Below are 26287 nucleotides of genomic sequence, written 5' to 3'. Positions count from 1 at the left end.
TTAATATAAACAAATATTCACCATTTAAAAATCCAAATCCTACTGATTTTAATCCAGAAATGGAAGATCATAGAAATCAATTAGATAAATTAAGGTCTTCAACACCCGAAACATCGAGAAGAGACACTCAACAAATTGATAATGATTCAAGTCAATTACAATTAACATTAGAAAAACAAATTGATAGATTAAGAGATTCAGAAGAACTGATGAATAGTATATCAGATACATCTGGTTCTGAAACTGGAATAAATCGAATACAATCTTTACTAGAAAAAGGATTACTTGATTTAACTGATGAAGAATTAAAAGAATTTCCTGAACAAGCACGTAGAGAAATTAAAGGTATGCAAGAATCAGCTGGTGAAATTGCTAATATTAAGATGAGATTTTCTAAAATAACCATGTTAGAAAAAGAATTAAGTAATGCAAATGAAGAATTAAAACAATTAGAATTAAATAGAGATCTTCAATTAATCGAGGAAGCTGATTATGAAAGCAGAAAGTTAGCTTTAGAAAAAGAAATAGATGATTTAAAATATAACAAAATATTACAGGAAAAAGAAAGAGATATATTATTAAAATCATATGATCTTAATCATATTAAAAAATTAAAAGTTATTTTTAAAGATTTGTTGATAAAACCAGATTCTGAAATATCATTAAAAGACAGAATAAGATTATTATTTAAATTAGAAGGAATAACAATTCTTTCAATTCTAACAGCTGTAACTATGTTATTTACAACAATAGGTTTAGCTATATCAAATGCTTTAAAATCTACTCCCACTCCCAATAAACCAGATAAACCTCCAGGAAATAATTCTATACAAGATAAAGTTAAGGATGGTTTAAAGAAATTAGCAAAATATTTATGGGAACTATCAAAGAAATCTGCTGCAGCATTACCAGGAGTTATTGCTTCAATTGTTGGTTTTGTTTTAAAATCTGCAGGAAACATTATTAACTTTGCTGCTGAACATATTATTTTATTTTTAATCACAGTTGTAAGTGCTATTATTTTTGGGTTAGTAAATATGATATCAAAAAATATCAAGTAAACCATGATATCAAAAAATATCAAAAAATAAATAATTAATTTTTTTGTTAAATAAATGAGTGGGAGTTATATCAATCCTTCTAAGAATCATAGAATATCTAATGCTATTAAAGCAGAAAGATCACATCATATAATTACTCATAACCCTTCAAATATTAATCCCGATGAAACTTTATACGTTAGAATCCCTAGATTAACACAAAATACTTTTTATGTTCCAAATAGTATTTATTTATCAGCCGATATAAAAGTAATCGGTAATAATAATAATTATGTTGTTGATAATGTTGGAAGATATTTGATTAAAAAGTTAACAATAAAGATTGGTCCAGAAACAGTTTTCTCATTAGATGATTATAATTTATTTATGCATTATAAAGATTTGTGGTTAACAAAAGAAAATAGAAATAATATGATATTTCAAGGAATCCAATCAGAAAACCAAAATAAATTAAGATCAGAAGCTAATAGCGCAATATTAACAAATGATGTAGATAAATTGATAAAAAGTATATATGGAAACAAATATAAAATTCCATTAGACTTTGAATTGATAAATAATAATGCACCTTTATATAAATACGCAATTCAAGAAGATATTATATTTGTGATAACATTTGCTCCTGTAAATGAAATTGTAATATCTAGCGTTAATAAAGATATGAGTTATAAATTATCGAATATATGTTTAGAATATGATACAGTAACTGATGAAAATATTGCTAGAACAATTCAAACTCAATACAATCAAGGATTTTCATTATTATATGATTATATTGATAAATTTAAAACTGTAACTATTAATGCAAATGATGAAATAATTAATGAGAATATTAACTTTCCTAGAAGATCTATTAAAGGTATATTAATATTTTTTACCATTGGAACGTATACTAATGGCGCAATAAATGTTGATAATTATTATAATCCTGAAATAACAAAAGTAGAAATAACTATCGAAGGTATAGCGAATAAAATATTTTGTCAAGGAATGAGAATGATAGATCAATGGGTAGAAATTAAAAAACATTTTATGAATGAAAAAGTAAAATCATTTGAAAATTGTAACATTAATCAAATTGACTATTATACCGGTAATAAATATGCATTATGGTTAGATTTTAGAACAACTGAAGATAATTCATTACATGGTTCTGGAAAAAAACTACAAAATACAAAAGATGGAATACAATTATTCATGACAAAGAAAAAAGGAATTAAAAATTTTAAAATGCACATTTATATTATATCTGATGCGCAATTAAATATTGTAAATTCTCAATTAGATAGTGTTATGTATTAAAATTTTAACTTTAATAAAAAATCTTATATTAAATGGAAGGTGGAATATATGAAATACAATCTCCAAGTGAAATGATATCAGATATATATTATATATTACCTTATGATGAATACAGTAAGTATTTTGGAGATTACTTTAATCAATTCAAATATAGAATAAGTAAAATAGATAAGAATATTGAAACTAAAATAGAAAATAATATTGAACCTAAAATAGAAGATAAGAATGATATTGAATATAAAATAGAAGATAATATTGAACCTAAAATAGAAGATAATGTTATACCTTCTACATCGAATGATGATAAGATTGAAACAAAAATAGAACATAATATTGAACCTAAAATAGAAAAATCAAATGTTCAACCAAAAGATAACATCAGATGTATGTATTGTGAAGAAGATTTTGATAATTACAATGATTATTTATTACACATCAAAAAAGATGAACATATTTTACAATTAGTAAAAACATATGCCAATATATATAAAGATAAATGCAAAGAGGATCAGAATTATTGTGCCTTCTGTAATGAATGTATAACAAAGGCTAATTGGGCAAAACATTATAAATTAAAAACAAAAAGTGGAAATGATTCAGCCCATGCAATACAAGTATTTAAATCTTGGTGTGAAAAATGTAAAGAATATGTAATATATGATAAACAATTGAATCATAAATACTCAATTAAACATATTGGTACAGATAATGTAATAGAAGATCCAAGAGTTATAAATCCAAAATTTAATAATAATAATATATTAGATTATCGGTGGTATAGAAAAACATTTATAGATTATTTCTCGAGTAATGATATAGTTACCATATTGAAAAAGTTAGATAACTTTAAACCAAATGTAAGTTATGCAATGAACTTATTTGAACTTAAATATGATGATTTTAGAGAATTTTTAAATAAACATCCATCTAAAATTGAAATCGAAAATTATATTCCAAAAATATTTTCAAGAATAAAATTCCATAAATATAAATTTGGGAATTATTCAGGACCTATATCAAAGATAATGCAAAAGGATATATATTTAGAATACAATAAGCTTAAAGAAAAATATGAAAATTAAAATTAAAAAGATTATAGAATTCACTGTATATTGATGGATGAATGGATGAGTTGGATGAATTGGATGAGTGGAAGAGTGGATGAGTATGATAATATATATATTTTACTTTTTAACACATAAATTGGAAGAATAGTATGAGTATAAATATAATATTTTTATTCTTTATTAAATTTAACAGAATATATATTTATTATTATATGACATTTATTATTTATCATTTTATTATTTATTATTTTATAAAAATATATTTATTATTTATCATTTTATTATTTATCATTTTATTATTTATTATTTTATAAAAATATATTTATTATTTATCATTTTATTATTTATCATTTTATTATTTATTATTTTATAAAAATATATTTATTATTTATCATTTTATTATTTATCATTTTATTATTTATTATTTTATAAAAATATATTTATTATTATATGACATTTATTATCTGTCATTTTATTATTTTATAAAAATATATTTATTATTATATGACATCTTCAAATCAAACTCTTACTGTTTTAAAAATAAAAAACATATGTAAATTATATATTATTACACTCTTCCATTCATCCACTCTTCCAATTCATCCAATTCATCCAATTCATCCACTCATCCATCAATATACAGTGAATTCTATAATATTCTGAATTAGGATTTTATTTTATAAATTTATATTCATATGGAAATTGTAATCTCATAAGTAATTTGGAACCTTTATTATTTTTTAATTTATTCATATATTCATCATGTAATTCAGTAGGTATAATTTGATTTTCTTCCAATGATTGTTGCATAGATTTTTTATCTTTGTTATAAAATAAAACTAGAAATCTTATATTCTCTCTAAAATCTTTCACAATTGAATTATATTTCTGATTTAAAACCCAAGTTGTTATCCCAAAATGTCTACCAGAGAAAGCTAAATAACATAACTCGCTTTCCATAACTTTTGAATCATGTAAATTTGCGCAATCATCAATAATAAATAATGTATTTGATCCTTTATAAATATCTAATGCAATTTTTATACAATTTTCTAAATTTTCTTTTACTGTTTTAGGGTCTAATATAATAAACTTTTTTATCTTAACTATATCTCTATTATACGTTTTATTCATTTCATATGTAGGACAGAATAATATTATATTATCAAAATGATTCTTATAAATAGTTTCTAACAAGTCTAATATGAAATGTGTTTTACCACAATTGGTTACTCCAGTAACTAACATATTATGTGGTTCAAATATAAATAAATCTTTATTCATTTATTCTTTTAATTTTACTAGATAAAATCCATTCATTAAATTTATCATCATATCCTTTATATTTCACCAAAGAATACTTTTTTCCTTTAAGAGTTTTTGTTTTCAATACCTTTTCTATTTTGTATTCTATTTCATCTGGATTTGGTACTAATGATAATTCTTGTTCATAAAAATAACCTAATATTTCTTCATCTTTTAAATCAAACAATTTATAAACAAATGGTTTAGTTAATATTATCTTTTTAATTTTAAATATTTCTTCTGTAAAATTAGGGGTATAACCTTTATAAAATGTTTTTCTATATTTAGAAATTCTAACGTGTTGTCCTATTTTAAATTTAGGTTCACCAAAATCATGTGTAACAAATGCTCCATATAAATTATTCCAAACTATTTCCGAATTATCTTCTTTTCTAGCTTGTATGGGTTTCATATTTATAGAACTATGTTTAGAATTATTATAACCTTTCACTAAATCATCTAACACATCGATATATTTATATGTTTCATTAGCGGTAAAATATTTCCACATTCTAGTTTTCAATGTTTTATTAAATCTTTCTATAACTGATGCTTTTTTATCTGAATGTGTTGAAAAATATTCTACATCGTTATCAGATAATAGTTTTTTGAAATGTTTGTTATAAAATTCTTTACCTTCATCAAATTGTATCTTATCTGGGATAGCTTCTTTAAATATTAATTTGAAAGCATTTGTTACTTCTATACCAGTTTTATTTTTGATTGGAATTGACCATGCGTATCTACTGAATATATCTATAACATTCAGTATCCAGAAATATCCTTTGTTATATTCTTCTAAGTTTTTCATGTCAATTAAATCAGCTTGCCATTGTTGGTCAATATATGAAACCATTACTTTTCTTGTTAAATATTTTTTATCCATCTTTTTATGAATTTGATATGTGGGTTGATTTTGTAACCATGATTTTAATTCACTATATTTTATGTCACCATGTGGGTGCCATACGGCACCATTTTCTTTATCAGATTTAATGTTATCCCATAATTCCGAAACACTTGAATATGAAACTTCACTTTCTGGGTTATAATATAACTCTCTTAAATATTGTTCTTTTTTCATCATATTTTAATCCATTAATAATATTTTAGATTTATTTTCATTTGATTTATTTTCTGGTATAATATGTTTACTGTCTGTACACGGATAACTAAGTTTCCGTTCATCATTATCATTATCACTTTCATTATTATTAAATTTATATTTATATATTACACCAGAGAATATAATTACTGTGATTAATCCAATTGTAATATATAATTTATTATTACTTCCAACATTATAAGAATTAGATGGATTATTATTTGAATCAATACCAGATTCATTTATATCAGTTAATTTCTTTTTCTTAGCTTTTTTTAATTCTGAAGATCTTTTACCTAATTCTCTTGCCCATTTAATTTGTTTCTCGGATCTAGCCTTTTTCTTAACTTCATCACTCATTTATTTTAGTTAATTTTTGTTCTGATTCATTTTCTGTTTCGTGGTTTGGTTGTAGTACATCTGTTTCGTTCTTACCTGATTTATATTCCATAGGTTTGATGTTCGAAAATGTTATAACTCCAGTAGAAATCAACGTCATAACCGATCCTAATTGAAATGAAGCATATCCAACCCATTTTTGTAATTCAGTCATAACTAAGTAGTCATTTTTCAAATCATTATATAATTTATTTTCATCATCAATTGGTATTAGCCGGTTACATAACTTAGAATAACATTTGATAATACCATCACTTATAGAGTCGTTTATTCTAGCTAATCTCGACTCTTCATAAATCTTAAAATATTTAATTACTTTATCGGGTTTCATAGAGTCTAGTTCTTGAAAAGTTATTATTTTTCCTAAGAAGTCCTTAGATTTCCCGCCAGCAATTAATAATTCAAGATGATGCTTACAATATAAATAGTATTCATAATCTATATTGTTATTAACTTGAGCACAATTAGTTGCAACTGTATCTTTATTATCACTAATACCTAAATCATCTAATGTCTTTTCAATATCAATACTATTCTTATTAGATTTCTTTGACATTTATATTAGAGAAATTTAATAAGAAAAATATTATAAGTATTCTTCAAATGATACTAGATAGTTAAAGTTAAAGAATTCTAGTATTGACTACTGATACTAGCTATTTGAATTTAAAGAATTTCTATTTGAATCTATTCAAAATATAAAGTATTCTCTTTTGAAAAGAAAATATTAAAAATATAATAGAATTGACTAGCTAGTTGAAGTAATTGTTTTTTTTATTATATTTTATTTAAATTAGGATTTAGATTATCTCACTACTATTGTCTATCTATTAGGAGCAGTAACTATAACTGTCCAGATAAGTCATTTCGGATTCTTGATAATAAATCCTAAAACTGAAAATAAATTCAAAGAAACGACTGGTGGAAATACTATTTCATAAATACACATATATTTTATTCTACAATCATTATCGATTTCCACATTCCAAGCCGCTCGGCAGCCGAGCGGTAAGGTATGCGTGGAATGCAGGAATCAATAAAGTATAATACAACATCTGTCACTATGTGTCATTAACAACAGCTGAATGACGCAATTGAAATTCCGGCAAACGTAATGCATTGGAAGCCTATACAGTATGGCTAAACTGCTACAGTCTCATGAGTTGATATATCCATTATTTCTGATTCCACATCCATCTATCTTCACTTTCTTGATTCAATAGCCTTCATTTTGTTATCTAAAAGATAAATATCTAACGTAGAATAAAACTAACTTGAAGTTGTAGTTGTAAAATATTAATTACAACATTTAAACATGACCATTTTGTGGCTCATCTTACCAGGATAAGTTTTACATGTTTAGCGTTTTCCAACGCCTTAATAACAACAAAAACAGTACTTACATTTATAACTGTAAACTCCTAAAATTGTGTTTATAGAGAGAATATCCTATACGTTCCTATGCTTATGTGCTGCGCGTTTATAACTGCCAGTTATACACTAGCTAAACACTGTCTGTCTGTGCAACAGATGTTCCTTCCTTTGTAATATAATTGATTAATCCTTTTCAACTGAAATAGCACATTCGATCAATATTCAAATGAGATACACCCTATTCAACTGAATATGAAATACGGCACAGATGTTTTTGTAAACAACCTAATACAATTACATACAGGCGGTTTGACATAGATCGAGAGAAACCGGTTCTCTAAGCGTTTAACATTCAACGTATTTTTCATTATGTGTTGAGTTCCATAATTCAACAAATGTCTTTGCTTTATCCAGTTGATCTAAATATAATTTCATATCTAGTTTGTTAGATTTAATTATATTTTCTTTCTTTTCTAAAGGCCTTAAATTTCTCCAGTTCCAAATAAGTTTTTTATTGTATTCATCATTCATGTCAAATTTAGAAATCGGCAACACATGATCAATATGAAAGTATTCACCATAATTATCTATATTCATTTTATCATCGAATTGATATATTATCCATGATTTGAGAAATTCATCTGAACAACCCAATAGATCAGATAATGTGTATGAGTGACTGTCTTTACTGAATAATTGTGTTAATCTAGACCGTAAACATTGTTTCAATCTAAAATTAAGATCTGTTTTATATTTTTCTCTCATGTATTCTGTCATATAATCATTGTAAGCTTCTCTATTATCTTCTCGGTATTGTTTGGTATATAGTTTAGTACAAGTTTTACAACAATTTTGAAAACCATCTTTGCTAATCTTACGCTTACTAAATTCTGTTAAAGCTAATTTATCTAATTCACATTTAGAACACTTTTTGTAGTATATGTTTATAACACCAGTGTTATTTGTAATATTTATAGTTTGTGGTTGTTCCGGCTCCATTTATTATACATATTTTTTTACTAAATTGGTTAATAATTTTAGAATCCTCTTCCATTTCTTCGACTAACGTCATCCTTTTTCATTCCTCGCTGCTTTTGATAAGTTCTTTCGATTCCTTGATAATAAATTCCTCAACGTATTGTTCATTATTTGGATCATTATTCCATAATTCAATAAATTTCTTTCCCTTTGTTAACTGTTCTGAATACTCTAGTTTCAATTTATTCTCTAAATGTGTTATAGTTTTATTGTGTCTTGCTTTTTGAGACTTGTCTATATCGATATTACATGTTGGGCAGTAGTATTTATTTGCTTCCATTTTAATACTATATTTTTTATTAAAATTGATTTTAAATGTTATTCATATATATGTGAATATTTTAAGAGTAATAGGGGTTTAGTTGTTTCGGGTTAAAGGTTTAATGATCGAGTTCATTAATAACAAATATTAAAAGTTATTAAAAAACTATAATATATTTTCATAACCGCGTGTATTTCGGTTGAATAATAGAATAATTATTATCATTTGAATATATTTGATTATTTAAATTTGTGTATTGTAATTAAATCAATTGGTCGTGGAGCGGAGCGATAGCGAAGCGGAGCGGAGCGATAGCGAAGCGGAGCGACCAATTGATTTAATACAATATGCTTTTTATATTATTAATATCTTATAATAAATATTTAGTTTTGATATAAAATACACGCGGTTATGAAAATATATTATAGTTTTTTAATTACTTTTAATATTTTGTTTTTTAATGAGCTCGACCGTTCGACCTTTGATCTGAAACAACTAAACCCCTATTACTGATGTTATATGAAAGCTTAAAAATGGTTACCTCTAGAAATCGCGACTGTTCGTCCCGCGCTACACGTATACCGGGTACATCTATAAACCCATTGGCCACCTTCATAGTGAGTTCCGGAACCATCGGTACAAACTTTCAATATAAAACATAATAGCATCATCAGGAACGGAGTTTTTGTAGATCATTTGTTAGGTTAGGGTTAGATCATGAGTGCAATATTTACCTGTTTGACAAAGCGCGAAACCGAACGAAGACACGATCAATATCGAGATGGATAAACTAATCTTATACATGCTTATTATCTGAAAGAATATAGTGACGCGAATATTCAGGTTCCAGTTCCACAGTTGGGAGTTAGATTTAACTCTGAACCCAGATCCAGTACTGCAGTAGCGCGTCTCAAGATCCAGTCTTACAGTTATGAGTGATTTAACTCTGAACTCGGGACCCAATTCCACAGTTGTGAGTTAGAGTTAACTCGAGCTCAGGACCCAGTTCCACAGTTGTGAGTGAGTTAATTTTGAACTCGGGGTCCAGTACCACACTCCACAGTTTTGAGTGAGAGCAAACTCTAAAATCAGGATCCAGTGAACTATTAATAGTTAACTCAGAACTCAGGTTTCAGTATCACAGTTTCGAGTACGAGTTAACTCTAAGTTAAAATTAATACATTTTCGATGAGTTCGCTCTGTCTCTTTACTTTCAGAACTGCTGCATTGGTTTCAGATGCGTAACGTTAATGTAGGCCTAAATCTTATTTCGTATAAGTGTCACAAAGAAGAAAAGTTGCACAGAGTATAGGTTTGAATTTAAGCCAACAGGGGCCGGTTCCATAGTCGAGACTTAAGTCTATAAGTGGTCTTAAATCTTAAGACAGGTCTTAAGCTGTTAGATTAGCTATATAATTAAAATTGTCTTTAGACTAGTCTAAAGTCTAAGCCATGACTATGGAACCGGCCACTGAAGTCCTTATTGAAATAGACCTACATGGTTTGAGATACACGATGCATTAATCAATTCCTGTTTTAGATAGTCAACTGAATCGATCATTTGTGAAATGTGTCTTGGAATTATGAATTTGACGGAGATAGAAAAGCCGACGCGATATAGAGCTAAACAGAACCCTTACGAAACTAGTTAATACTTTACGCTTTTCCTGTTGAGTAGCAGTTTATCCGTGCGTAGCAATCCGCTGAGACAGGAAGAACAAAAACACGCCGCATTATTTAGACTCGATATAATCATCATCATTTTCATACGAAATTAGGGTTACGTAGTAATCATCAATATTGACGATAGACGCATAACGGTATTTACGGTTAAGTAATGTCTGTTAATGATATCTAAATAAGCTTCCGCAGAATGTGATTATGCAACTCCGCAATCCATCAAATGCGGAAAAAACATAGATCAACGCCGAACTGGCAACAACCCGAAATTTACCCCTAAGCGGACCGGGACCGCACATACTACGGTTAGTTCAGATATATCGGGGGCCTTTTTGTCGTTAGAAAGTTAGTAAGTTAAGAATTAGTCGTAAGTTAGAAATTAGAAATCATAATGGATACTTAATTGATTTGAATAACTTTCCTGTGATATATGAATTAGTTGTAAGATGTAGAGAATAATTACTAATTTTTTTTATAATAATTAATATGAATATAACAGTAGGACCGAGTACATGTTTTGGGTTTGATTTAAAACATGGTAAAGAAATGAGAATTAAACTGAATGATGTTATTACTGATATAAAAAGTAAATCATTTAATAATGCATCAATGATTAATAAAGAAAATTATAATAAAGAAAAAGTAATTGATTTAATTAAAACATCTTTAGAATATTATGAATTTAATGAAGATGGAATTATCAATGATATTGAAAAATAAATTATCTAAAATTTATGATAATCATAAAAGTAGTAATGAAATAAATGTTGAAATAATTATAACTAAGATAACTCAATATTTTAAAGAAGGTGATTTTTTGATAAATTTAATGAGTGTTAATATGTGGATGATAACTCGATTATATAATGGAGCATAACTATCAGTTGGAACTGTTGTTTATACAATGGTATTAAAGAAAGTATTCAAAATGGGAAATATTAATGTTGAAAGATTTGATATAAATGATATTTTAAAATTAACATTAGCCGTTACTTTATTTAATTTAACAATTGATTATTTGGAAAAACAAAAATATATTCCTCTTATTAACGCATATTTTTTGTTAAATAAATGGCTTCTGCAATTATAACTGTTATAGGATCGGCAATTGTTAACGCTTTAGCATTCACTGGTGGTGGGTATTGATAAAAATGGTTCATTATCAGTACGAAAAAGACATAACTTAGTTTTAGAAAAATATAATAAAGCAGCAGAAGAATACAGAGATCCTGACCGCAAGGATTTCGATGAATTTTCTTGGAGGCAGGTCTTATCACTCATCCGGGTTTCAGGGAGTCGTCGCCTTGGATTCCACTATCCGAATTGACCACTTCCTGTTCACCATTAACGTTTGACCGACCGCCTTCGGGCTCGTTCGCTACCAGTTTCAACTTTTCAGCACCGGCGGATAGTCCGTTCTACACGCTCATTCAAAAGGTTTTATGCAAACATGGCGCCACCATGCCTAAACCTCGTGAGTCCGCGAAACAGGCTGAGTGTATGGCTTCAGATACCGCCTCCAAGGAGGATGCTTACGCTCTTGGCGAGTCATCTGTGGTGGCAGCCGAGTTGATGTGTATTGATAAATACGAGTCCAGGGCCGGCCGACTGGGTTTACCTATCCCCCGGTGGAGTCGGGCCCCCGATCCGGGAAAGTTTCTCTCTGGCTGAGCCACCTATCGACGGGTTAAGAACATCCTATGGACCCTGTATGAATAGAATTATCTGGAATTTTCTCTCTAAGACTTGTTTAGAAAATGGTGAAATGTGAGCATATTTCATTCCTAATTTTTCAACATTTTCTGGGGTTGGAGCCCCAGAGGCCAGACCCAACTTTTGATGCTTCGCGCCCTGTGACATCATTACCAGTGTTAATGGTTGAAAGTACGGTAACCCACTATTTCATGAGTTTTTCCCAAAAGCTATATCCACCCCTGGCTAGGTAACCCAGAGTGTATAGACTAGGTCTAGTAGGGGTCAAAGTGTGCTATAGGCCTAATTCATTTTTCTATAATTAATTTTCCTTTATTCTGTAGATTGTGGATCCCGAGGTCCCGTTCAGGCTGGATTCACATTTGTGAGAGAGTTTCCTCCGAAGTGTGTTGCCGTGTTAAACTTGTGCAATGATGCAGAATTGCGGGCAACAATATGTGGAAAAGATGTGCCAAGCCATTGTCCTTTCGGACTTGGGGAGTTAGTTGTGGAAATTAAAGAACATGGATATGGATATTTGTAAGTGAAAATGCACAGATTCAGTACTTTTATGGAAATTGGCCAGTTCTATTGAACTCCACTAGTTAGAAAAAGAAATCGTAAGAAAAAAAATCAAGAAAAAAATCTTAAGAAATCTTAAGGAAAAAATCTTAAAGACAAACGTCTTAAGAAATTCCTCCCTCACTCCACTGTGGCCCCATAGTGACAGACCCTAACTACTCACGATGTTCACGATTTAACTGACAGTCACGAGCTTTATGGTGTCAACATTTGAAACACCCGATTGATTTTGTTTTTGTTTTCTGGTGACATTCTTATGAGCTGTGATCACCTAGGAAATGTTGGCAACATTCGGTTCCTGAACTTCGCTGAAAAAGCTGAATCACTGAAACGCTGAAATAAAAACGCTGAAATTTCAGGGAATTTCTGAAAAACGCCGAAATTTCAGGGAATTCCCGAAAAACGCTGAAATCGTGCTAGGTACCAACAATACACGTTTTGAAATATTTTCCGGGCCGGTGTCCGCTGCTGAGTCCTGAACCGTGTTTTAGGTCTACCTTCGGTTACAGAGACATGCATGGACAGTATGTGTGGAGTATACTTCTAGAGGGCCACCTGTTGGACAAATTAATTCGCTTGAAATCCGGATTTTTAATGCATACAGGAAGCATAATGAGGAAAACCCATTCACAAACCGTGCAAGCCAACTTAAACACTATGCTCAATATTCCCTGCAAGACGCAAAATATCTTATTTGAACGTTCATGTATAAAACATGGAGCAACTTTTCTTTTGTCAACACGTTGATGGGCGACGGACTATGGTATTCTCTGAAGGAGGTAAATTAAATTTGACAGCTAGTTATATAAATGATGCAGCTTTTGGACAAAAGGGATCTAACTAAATTTCTTTTTAATTCACTGACACTGTGGAATGGAATGGATTGACGCCAATGGCATGCAGTAGGCCCCTACGTATGGGTCATACTGATTAGCGTCAACCAATTAATCTAAATCGGGCGAACCATTCAACAACTGTGAATAATTTATTTGCTGTGGCGTGATAATAATTAGTTTTTTTTGAAGAAATGACATACCAACTGTTAGGAAAATGTACCGATTCTTATTTTTAGACGACTACTGAATCTATAAAAGGAGGAGTCATAGACAAAGTTGATTTGCTTAGCTGGAGACACTTCTTGTCAAGTACATCATCTCAAGTACTTGGTGTTTTGTAAGTTTAATTTCAGTATTTATTTATTAAGTGCTGTTCCCTCGGACCGCAGTGCTTTCAAACTAGGCCCACCCCATAGGCTATATAGTCCAGGGTGTATTAGCCACTATTCTTTTATATCCTACTAAAATGCACCTTTTTCTATTTTTAGATTCAGGCTTAGAATGTGCAAATTCTTTGAGATACTGAGAAATCAGATGGCACCAGTAAACTTCAACTGCGAAATTTGCAGCAGGATAGCTGAACGACACAATTTTAAAAAATAAAATGGCTATTCGAATGCTATTTCAATAATAACTTGATTCAACCAGAGAGAAATAAGTCAATTGTGGATGTACAGTACACGCACTTTTCTTCCCTGTTTCCTGGTATCTAATTTTTAGTCTTAAGCTAAGCGATATTCTAAGGTATGCTAGTGGATTTCATTAGAATATGAAGCAATGGAACCAGAATTCTAGCCAGAGTTAAGCGAACTATTGATTCTGATATAGCCTAATGTAAGAACTGATTGCCTTTGTGTACTCTTGCAGAATATGTATTATTTCAAGCTGTTAAATAATATAGTTAGACAAACGTCCAATTATTGGATCTTTCTTGTTGACTCGTTTAATTTTGTGAGTTAAGAGTCAATCCACAATGTGCAGTGCCTAGCCTTCATCTACACTAAAGCCAAGCCTGTGTATGGGAAAATATCGTTCGACTCCTATAGGCCAGACAAATCAAAGCATGCAATATATTGCAGATAATAGTCTCCGGCAAGTCGAAAGAGAAAGTAAACCAGGTTTTACCCCATACCCTACCGGGGAACAAAGACACTTAAAGACTCCTTCCTACAGGTAGAAATTGTTGAAATATGGCACCCAATCGTAGCAATGCTAAGTACAGTATACTATGACGGTTGAACCTTTATTAACGAATTTCAATGACACCGAAAATAGAATCAAAATAAATCATTAGTTCCATGCTAGCACTTAATTTGGGTTATCAGGTTCAGCCTAACTGTACTTTCATTCAGCTACTACTTGTATGAGACTTGGCAATGATAAGTTGCAAGAAATCACCAAACATAAGAAAAAATATTGTGAATTAATATTACTGTAATTAAGAATTTATTCAAATGAAGTGATAACTTCATTGTTAGATCGTACCGGTATATGCAAATAAAACTATGGCAAAAAACACATCTAACAATCCACGCAATCCGCAATCGATCAAGTCAATCATGACGACGACCTTAAGGCATGTCTCTGTAACCGAAGGAAGAGCATAAAACACGGTTCAGGACTCGTCAGCGGACACCGTCCCAGAATGATTTTCAAAACGTGTATTGTCGCTACCTAGCACGATTTCAGCGTTTTTCGGGAATTCCCTGAAATTTCGGCGTTTTTCGGAAATTCCCTGAAATTTCAGCGTTTTTATTTCAGCGTTTCAGCTTTTCAGTGTTTCAGCTTTTTCAGCGAAGTTCAGGAACCGGTCGTGGACAGCGTCTGCGTGATCGAACGGTGAGTGTACTGTAATTGGTTATAGACGACCGCTTCTGTCATCTTCGACTCGCTGACTATTTATTGATAACCTACTAATTTTTTACAGCAGGATCGTGTGGTGTAGAACCCTTACTGTGGTCATTGTTGTAGGTCGAAGGATATTCCGTATAAGGTATAGAATAAACCAGTTGTAACATAACATTCGTACTTCCCCTTCTGTGCTGTACTTTGTGATTTATGTAAGAACACCAATCGAAATTTCGTTGCATGATTTCAGTTCCAAATGTCATCAGGGGATTAACAGTCATAGAAACCACCGTGAAAGAATGGACAAGTTGCCTTTTAACAATTAAGAGCACGTATTTATTTAGAAGTAAAAATTATACAATAGCTATCTATATCGTTATCTTTTCTTTTCAGAAGCTCCTCCAACGGCAGCGCTCGCTTTCTGCCGTTTCTGTCCGTGCCGGGTTCCACAACTGGACGAAGGTTGTGGTTCGTCGGTTTGGGTCGGTTGCGGGTCCTGGCTTTCATGCCGTTCTTCCTGAGGTTGTTTAACATCCTGTGTAACTTCTTTTTCGGACAAATCGGCTAATAAATGCGCATGCGGATGGTGCGCTGCAGCGATTTGTTTTAGTGATTGCTCTGTATTTCCGAAGTTGTTGAAACGTTCTCTATACCGTTCGTGGTTGAAGTTTTTATTTAATACAGCGGCGTGGGTAGCATCGAAACTGTCGAGGTGTGGCTTGTAGAATACCTCGCGAAATGTTCGGCCGCATTTTAACCTCTCCCAATTGCAAAAGCGCATCTGTTCACAAATGATCGACAATTCGACCGCAATGCGAAAGGTATTTAACATGAATATCTATAACATAATCTATTCTGAAATGATTAGCATGGAGTATGAAAACAATTGCTTACTTTTAAGTGTGAGTGCTGTATTACCTCGAATTCTCTTCTGTATAGCTCTTACAGGTATAATCAGGCCGTCACTTTACAAAATGACATTAACCACCTTCTGTTGGTAAGTAAAAAACACGAGGCGCATTGATCGTGGCCTTGGAAAGGGAAGATACTGCCTGGAAGTAAATGAAACGGTTAGTATAGAAACTTAAAAAATCACTGACAACAAATAGGTATATATATATATATACTTTGTGTGTGTATATACCTCTGTGAACACTGCCTTTTGCTTTTTAGAGCCGTGCAGTAATGACGCTGCTACGCTCCAATCGGTTCATGAATGACTAGTGGGATGTCAACTCCAGTTTGTGCCGAATAAAACACATTGAGCACTGCTACAAGTTTAACCACGTGCATCGGGTCTTTCGTGGACATCAGCGATGCCTCCATTTTAGGATCGGAGTTTCCATTTCAGTATCAGTATCTCCATTTCATCGTCTGAAACAATGTAACGTAACACGTTAGATTGCCTGCAAATTGTATCAATACATAACGTGAACTGTCATTAAAGAAATAATTGTACTTATCGTCTGATGAGTCGGATGCATATTTTGCAGCCATATATGCAGCAAAGTTGTTTTTGAGGGTAGTGTACATTGTCGATGCTGCTGCATCGAGGGTATAAACCCCCGGCCGGCTGTGCGTATTGTATATTATATCGTATTTATCATTAATGACATCAGCTTTATAAAAAGAGCGGCGTTTTCGTTGTTTATTTCGGCCGCAAAATATTTTGGCTTGCACACCATACACATAAACCTGTCATAAAAACCATCCGCCGTTCCTTGAATCTGCACCAATTCAGTCAGCTAGGTGTCTGGCTGAGTTATCATGTGCATGGAGAAACTATTTTGACCGTTTTGTCAAATCCACGTTGTCCTGATGATAGATTAACGGCATCTCCTTCGCCGCCCCCTCCCCCCAATAGTTAACAAAGTAGAGCTTGCTCAGACTCCCCTTTGCTTTGTTTTTGGATGATTGCTTTAAGGATTCGTCCTCCTTCGTCCGATGTTATAATTCCATAACCGCCGGAACGTTGTTGGTGACTTGTTGGAGACTCGTGTTTCGCAGCCTAAAAAGTATTAAAGGCCGGTTTCATTAACTTGTCGAAGGCAATACTTTTGCCCGCCCCCGATGCTGCAACTGTTGTCATGAATATATTCAGTGACGTCGACAGGTGTGGTCCAACTTTAATCGTTGTGTTGGGCCCCATTTATGCAGCTGTGGTGGATATAATAACCGACAAACTTAATGTCTTGCTGACGTTAAAAGCCCTTTCGAAAACTTCTAGAAAGCGAAGAGTTTCCTCCGGCAGAGTGTCTTCCAAATAATATTTGACCCTGTAGGCCGACTTATACAGTTTCTCGACGGATGCCGCGTTGAATCTTCGTGCGTTCATGCTGACATCTCGATACTTTCAGTCAGCAACAGTGTGCAATGGTTTTATAGCTGTACAGACAATATTCCAAATGTCGCATTCCAAACTAAGTTACCGATTGGCCGTAGATACTGAATTTCATGAGATTTGCCGAAACCCGTATTGTAACATTGAGGTGTTTTTCATGTGCTATTATTCCCTCATGGAAAACCAAGTAACCGATTGGTGTGGTTTACTGAAATGCATTGGGATTTACTGCAATCCGTATTGTTAGATAGAGACGTGTAAGGTTCCAAATACGTTTCCGTTAATATAGATTCTGAATAGCTGAAAGTGAATTGATGTCTGAAAGTGAACCAAATTCATTGGATGACTTGTAGATTTTAATTTCTCCAGGTAATGAATCTAATTGAATTCTGTTTCTCATTTCACTTTGACGAACTACTTGCTCCAAAATACATACGTGATGGAATTTGAAAACATCACCCATAAAGCAGTATTTATCGTCATCATAACAGGATGGATTTGGAACAAGTGGGAGCTGAAAGAAGTCACCACTAAGAATAACTTGCAATCCTCCAAAATTACTATCATTATTACGAACTAACCGACAAACATACTCCACCTGTTCGAAAACATGACGGGATATCATCGAGATTTCATCAATGATCAAAACCTCTGTCTCAGATATAGCAGACTTTACATTGGATAATGAAGAATCATGTGAAAACCGATGAGATAATTCAGATTTCGAATATCGTCCATCTTGAATACCACTCCAACTATGTAAAGTCTTTGCATTCATATTGCTAGAGCTGGAGGCATGCTATGCCAGTACTCGCACAAACGGATTCCGCCTTACCATTTCTACGCATGGTTTTATATATATGGTGCAAACAAAACGACTTGCCAGTACCTGCTTGACCACAAATACATAGGCTATGGCCAGCGGTCGCTAAGAAAATGATGTTTGATTGTTGTTGATTAAGCATATTTCAGCAATTTGTCATATGGAAACGAGAAAAAGCATTAACGAGTCAATGTTTTTAAAAACCAATAAGCACATGGCCAAATCTCAAATATGGAAAAGTGAATGCAATAACAGCAAGTACACAGACCCAGCCTTCTATAGAGAGATCACAAGCCCATTACAAGCCCAGTGTGGTAATGAAACATTAACACACCTTGCAAAATCTCAAAAACGGAAAAGTGAATGCAATAACAGCAACTGCCTGTGACCTAGTCTTCAATGGGTTGCTCACAAGCCCATTCTCATAAACTATGTAATGAATTGTTTGAAACATTATAAACCTGGCCAAACCTCACTAACGCATTAGTAAATGCACTTAATACACTATTAAAAGACTACCCCGCTCAGTCTACATGGGCACGGTGAAAAGTTGATACGAAACCAATTCGGAAAATGGACAATGCAAGAAAAACCAAACTAAATTTGATAAGAACTCGGCAAAAAAGATGTGGGTCCATCTTCTATAAGGCAAGCTCAAACCAGAATCAGCGTTTAAATACACCAGGCCAAAAGTCGAACATTCGTGGAAAGTATCAGCCGAATTCAAGAAATGGGCATGTAAAGGCCTACTGGAATGTGAGAGAACCAACATTATGAATTATTACTTCAAACTAAAGGACTATTAGTATTATGGACAAATATGCCATCGAATCCCTCATGCTGCTGGCTCGGTGGTACTGCACTCTACAGGTTTTGACGGCACCCCCTCCATCCCATGATAAAAATAAATGGGAAAATAAACAACTAGGCAAGTCATCGGCAATAACTATGTGTACTTTCCTTTTAAAGGCCTTCAAACATGCGTAAAAGCAGTAAAATTACGTGGTAATACATCCCAGCTGTGTTCCCAATCAGCGCGCCATATTTCCTGTAATCCGATGTGGTCCGAACAATCCAGAACTTTCCCGTAGTCGCAATCGGACATCATCGACATGGCTCTTCGGTGGGTTGTGATGTCACCGCTGTCCCGACAATTGCGGGTAGATTTAAGCATTACGGAGATAGCATCGTTTCCAGCCTTTCTGTTTAGTATAGTTAAACGACGGGTGCGCATTGCATCATGGGTAAATTCATTATCAAACATGGTGGATCCATCGAAGTAGGATTAACGTATCGCTGGTAAATTATCATCAAATATTTATCCATTATCAAAGCCCATATTCAAGTGCCTGTGGTATTGCAGAACTGAATACCAACAGCTTTTGTCCCGTTCAGAGGACTCCAGTGTTTGAAACTGAAAGTCAAAAACTCAAAAATAATACCAGAGAACAAACTTGTTAGCACAAACACTAACCATAAAAAATGCATTGAGTGACCATGAGAATTATAGGCCTAGAATTTTGGCATTAAATATGCTTATTGAGATCATATGAACTCATTACATGATACGTCAAATTTGAGATGTTACAGTTATAATACAAATGATCAAATCAAAGTAGAGCTATTATTTGTAATCAAATGTTAAAATATTGTTGTTATTTTTATTGTTATTTTTTCTGGGGACATTTTTTCTCGGGTCACTTCTTCCGTATACCGGACCAGACACTTCGAGTCTGGAAAACCGACTGAACGGACTATAGGCAGGCAATATACGATTTTAAAGTGGAGGTTGGTTATGGAATGAGAGAGGAACGCGCGTGTATCATAAGAAATAAGGTCATATAGGGGCCGTTGGTCGGTACAGTAATTATTAGCTTGACGATGAATTCATGAAACTGTTTTAAAGCGTTATATTATATTCGCTGAATAAATCAAAAACTTGAAATCGATGGTTATTTAAATGAATTTCTACAGCGGATTATCATACAGAAATATTCACGAATTTCTTGTCCCAGTAAAAAGGGATATGTAGAAATTCACGACATAATTACACGATTCGAACTGGGAGGAAATATCTATGAGGGAGTCTGTATGTTCCGGTGGGATTGGTTAAAGTACGACCAGAGAGTTTGGCAGTGTAAAAATTGCAAATGCGAGTGAAACTGTTAGAAGCATTATTGTTGTACGTTTTGATTTTGTAGTTTTCTGATCGGACGAAACCATTTTTGAACCTCTGAATAACTGAATTATTATGACTGAATTTGATATTTATATGAAAGTTAACGGTACAAGAAAAACGTATATTACACATCATATCATAAAAAGTAAGGTTTGGTCCGAAGATTTGTAGGAGATTGTCGAAGATTTTCCGAAAGGATAAACATATTTCATTGTTGCTACTGGATGAACACCAATTATTACAAATGCATTTATTGTGGACATAAAAGCAACAACGCATCGGGCGAATCTTGGTCTACATATCAAACGAGATGTGAACGGGAAGAGCACAACTGCCGCACGTTCTGGAGATATCGCTAGCATTAACCAGGCACTATCGGCGCCCATCGAATTTATCAAGAATTCGTATATTTGACAACTGATCAGTGAATCTACCAAGATTATTTGACCAGTATTTAGACTAAAGAGAACAAACTGTAAAATAGGCATCAGCGTAAAACCGACACAGAACACTAAATCACTGATAGACAAAGCGATCAGGTAGTTAGCGCAAGATAAACTGTGGAATCTGCGACTTATCATTATCAGGAATGTAGCCGAATTTTAATCACGCTTTATTAACGAAAATTATGTTGTTGCCAACAACTTCACAAATCGCCGCGAATTCTCCCAATTATGCCTTGGGTCCCGCCATCTTCGTTAAGAAACTGGACGATATCACAGTGTCCGAATTGGTGAACTGGGTTATATTTCACTGCAGGAGATACGTAACGGCGAGGGGACTGAAACAGTAATACTATGAATAACCTGTCTCAGTGACACACGCATTCATTCTTTTTGAATTTATTTTTCTTACCACTTTCATACGGGTAGCCTCTGACATGGTAGGTTTTGATATTTAAAAAATCTGTTTCATGCCTTGAGGATAAAGTTAAGATATATTTCTGGACCATGCTTTCTTTACGTCATTACAGTGCACCCATTGACTGGTAGCCCCGGGAATATCACTTATAGAAAAATATAATTACAAGTGGAACAATTGGTTAGCTAAATGACGTGAACTATTTTAGTAATGCAATTCAAAGTAATTGGTTCAAAAAGATAATCGAACTCCCAGCAGGAAGATTGATAGCAATATTATACAAATTCAACACGATGGGACAGATGAATTATTCCACGAAGTCCGATTGCTGGCTCGGAAAGACACGAGGAAAAATGTTATTCTGCATGCCTGTTAACCCGTATGCTTTAATTGTACGGGAAATTCAGTTTTTTTTCATGTACTTCGTACATGGATCATTACATGGGAATTTGCAAAAAATAGAAGTGGTTTTTCCATGAATGAGAATGATTGACCTGGAGAATAAAGGCGTTCAAATTTTCAAATTCATACCTTTGAAAGGTTCAACCTTCGTTATTTTGTAAGGTTTTCCAAATTATTCTATGTCATGGCAACCCTATATTCAGCGGAGAAGTGGCTCATTTCAGATTTAATGAAACGACAATATTTCCATCAGCAACAGATGCAGGGGTGCACTTCTAGCATGTGCACCACCTCCTCACGAAACAATCTCTTGGTTTTTGGAGTCCATGGTTTTGGACTCCAACCGTGTCACAGATGCATCTGAGGCGCCGGTGTTGTCATATCGCGGAATAACTGAATCGCGGAGTTTTTTAAAAACACGGATTTTCTTCACTCTCACTATAAATAGTAACCATGTTTTCCCGCGGGGATGCCCTGTGTCGGTCAAGGCACCTGACCAATCGATGCACTGAGTTAGCTTCGAATCACACTATTAAGCACGCAATCTGACATTGTTGTTCTATGATACCGTTCATCTGCAGTCAAAATGTAGTCGGACAAAGAGATTGGCACCAGGGCAAACTTCGGTTATCGATGTCAATCGACTTTTTGCGATCTCAAGTAGATTTGAGCACAGTCGCTCTAGCTTGGTTCGTAGTTTCAGATGGCTGCAAACATGAAATGTGCTACTACCAAACATGTACCGCGATTCCATGAATATTATTTCAATAGAAACCGCCGTCTAGTACCGATAATACGTATTTAGACTCAAGGAATCAACGCGGAGAATCAACTAAGTAACAGCTTTCTCTTCAAGAATAACGGAATCAACTAAGTAACAGCTTTCGCTTCAAGAATAACGGAGTTAAAAAAAGATACCATTTTATATATAATCTTTAACATCATTCAACTTTTATTAGCTCTTCTAGATACACCACACCCGCATCAATCACAATTTACTCGCATTAAAAGTCCAAAGCCAGAATATGCATAATGTGTATCTGTTTTCGTCTGACATCGTTCATTTTGGGATAATTTCTCTTGACCGTATGAAAACGTACCTCGTTTGGTCATAATACGACCAGTGAAACAGTGCAGTTTTAATAACCATCGTTTTTATTTCTATTTCACAATGCAGCATTTATTGAATTAGTATAAAGGTTTATTAATGGTAACATTCACAGAACTCGTCTCACCCGACGCACTGCCTTGAGTACAGGCCCGATGCACAAATTACTGTGATTGGTTCAGCAGTCAATGTTGATAGATTAATTGCCCACGTAGATTCTCCATTTTTTCGTTTGGAAGTATCATTAATTTGTTGAGTGACGATGGTAATAGATTATCACATAGGCCTACCAGGTATCGGTAATGAAAACATGCGTCCGGTGCCTGGTCCAACAAGGGATATCCCGCGGAAAAACACGGTTATTATGTATAGTGGAAATGCAGAAATTCCGTGTTGTTGGAAAATGCTGCGATTCCGTGATTCCGCGATATGACAACACCGCTCAGGCGCATCTTATATTCAAAAGAATTTCGGGGGGAACTCCCAGACCAAAAACTTTGCTTTGTCCTCCCCTAACCGAAATCCCGAATCCTCCGCTGACAATATTTTAGCAAATCTCCTCTGAGGTAACGGGTAGCTATAGCTCGTATCTAAACCCTCCCGTGGACGGGTTGTGCTAGTATTCATATACTCTAAATGGATTATGTTTATGACTAATTTTTTTATTCAATTTGTCAAACAAAACTTACGCAATATCATGTTCCTTCTATTAGTAAAATGTGATTCAAATAGAAGCAGTGTTATTGATTACTTCATAATATACTTCTGAAAGTGTAATGCCAGCGCAGTGTTCAAATGTAACTCTACGTAGTGCCCGACAGCATCATTAATCTATTGAGAATCTGTTACCATAGCATTCAGCGATTATTTCTTAATGCCGTAAAATCTCTCTCGCCAGTTATGTTACTGCCAAGGACGACAATAAGAAACGGCTCAAATGGCACGATGGAAAATTCTACAGTTGAACAACACTGTTCATTGAATAAGGTCATCTTTAACATCGTAATCGTGTATGTTTACTGTTTACCTGCAATTTGGAGCACTGGAATTTTCCTCAATATTTACACATATGTCATTCTATATCGTTTTAAATCAGAAGTAACCACATATTACATTCTACGACTACTTGCAATTGCGGATAATATGTTTATATTAGGCACGGGTATCCCCGTGGGAAAACCCGTTTTCTATTTAAAGTAAAAATGAAGAAATTCCGCGTTTTTGGAAAATTCCGCGATTCCGTCTTTCCGCGATATGACAACACCGAAGAGCGAGGGTGCTGCCTGTACCAAGAGACCAAAGGAAACTGAGCTCCAGCAAAAGGATACATTTTCGAGAAAATAAGGAACAAACCGACTTAGTTACTAAAATACAAGAAGAAAATAAATTCAAGATAAACCTGGGTATCAAAACTGATGATTAGAACAGACTTCCAATAGAATAAACAGTTACTGTCTATCACACCTGCTCTCCGAAAGACGTTCAGTGAGGGATTTGCATTCAGAAATAATCAACAATTTCTACTAAATGTGTTTTTGTTTTCATTTATGAGCGATAGTTTACTCAGCATACTCAGCATACGCTCGTGTAATGCTTAAAAATCAGCTCACCGGACGCTCGGAAACGTTACAGTTACGTCATCACCTGCTCATTAGCATATCAAAATGCAGTAGGTGCCACCACGTGACGGGGCATAAAAGCAGATTTTTCAGCATTACGCGAACGTATGCTAGGTAAACTTTCGCTGATAGATGAAAAACACAAACAAATCTATGCCACATCATGATTTATTTCTGAATGCAAATTCCTTACTGAACAAATTGATGCATAATATTTACAGATAAACCCATTATTCATTGCAATCACCGATAATTTCTGAAATGCGCCCGGGCGTGGAGGTGCCGGACACATGCCTGTTTGAAACGGGAAGAATATAGTCCGACCAAAACGTAAGACCAGGCACGTGCCAAATTATGAATCTTCGTGTGAATGCGAATCGGTGAATACTGTGCCCTTTTCAATTGACATGGGCCAAATTTCACACGTATCTGGCTGGGGTCAGTTTCTCCCTATGGTCATGGTCATAAATAACCAAGTATGTTGATTATCGGGTCTTGTTATTATATGTAGTTATCTCAAGATAGTATGACAAGTATCCACGACTGCTTGGCGAACAAACCACGACGTCATGTGCACGAGAAAGACAATTGAGCTAGGTTCCGGAGTAGTATGATGTCCCACTCTCCGGGGTAAAGTTGTCGGCATTAGATTAGGCAACGGACAAAAATTTCCCCATTTAGGTCACTTCCTTGTCCAGGATGGTTTTTATCCGATCCAAAAAGAAACCGAAGTGTCCAGCACATCGATTAAAAAAGAGAATCAACCTGTATCCAATACATCTAATACATCTGTTGGTTTCGTTATCCTATTTCAGGAATACACCCCGTTTCATTCCTGGCAGGTGTGGCCGGTAGTAAAAATGGCTCGACGTAAAATTGTCAAAACTTCCTATTCCTCAATGAATTTATGTTCGAATACGATAATGGACGCCTTCCGACCACATAATCAAAAGCATAAATTATTCCCATTATAAGATTTTTGAAAATAGCGTCGTTTCTAATCATTCAGGAAACTACAAACACTGCTATACGCACAAAAACTATTTCCAAAGCCCAATTGAATAATCTCTCTGCATCAGTTGTTAATGCCCAGTCACCCAAATCCTTCAGCAAATTGGTATCTGTGGCACAACCCTAGATTTATTCCGAAATCCTGTTGAGTGTTTTTAAAGATATTGTACAGTATCTCTTTTATCATTATTATTAATTTAGATTTTCTATGCACATTCTTTTCCTTCCTCTTTTTCCTTTTGTCTGTGAAAATAGTCGATGCTCCGTATGAGATGTCGGATCTGACCATTGTCAACTTTATTAAAAATTATGGTGATTATGTTGAAGGATCGGTAAAAAAAGGCGTGATAAGGGACACTCAAATATATACTGGGACCAGATATTTGAAATTG

Source organism: Tubulanus polymorphus, chromosome 8 (assembly GCF_964204645.1).
Source record: "Tubulanus polymorphus chromosome 8, tnTubPoly1.2, whole genome shotgun sequence".
NCBI classification, from domain to species: Eukaryota; Metazoa; Nemertea; class Palaeonemertea; order Tubulaniformes; family Tubulanidae; genus Tubulanus; species Tubulanus polymorphus.
The sequence above is the reverse complement of the archived record's forward strand: the minus strand, read 5'-3'. Positions refer to the sequence as shown.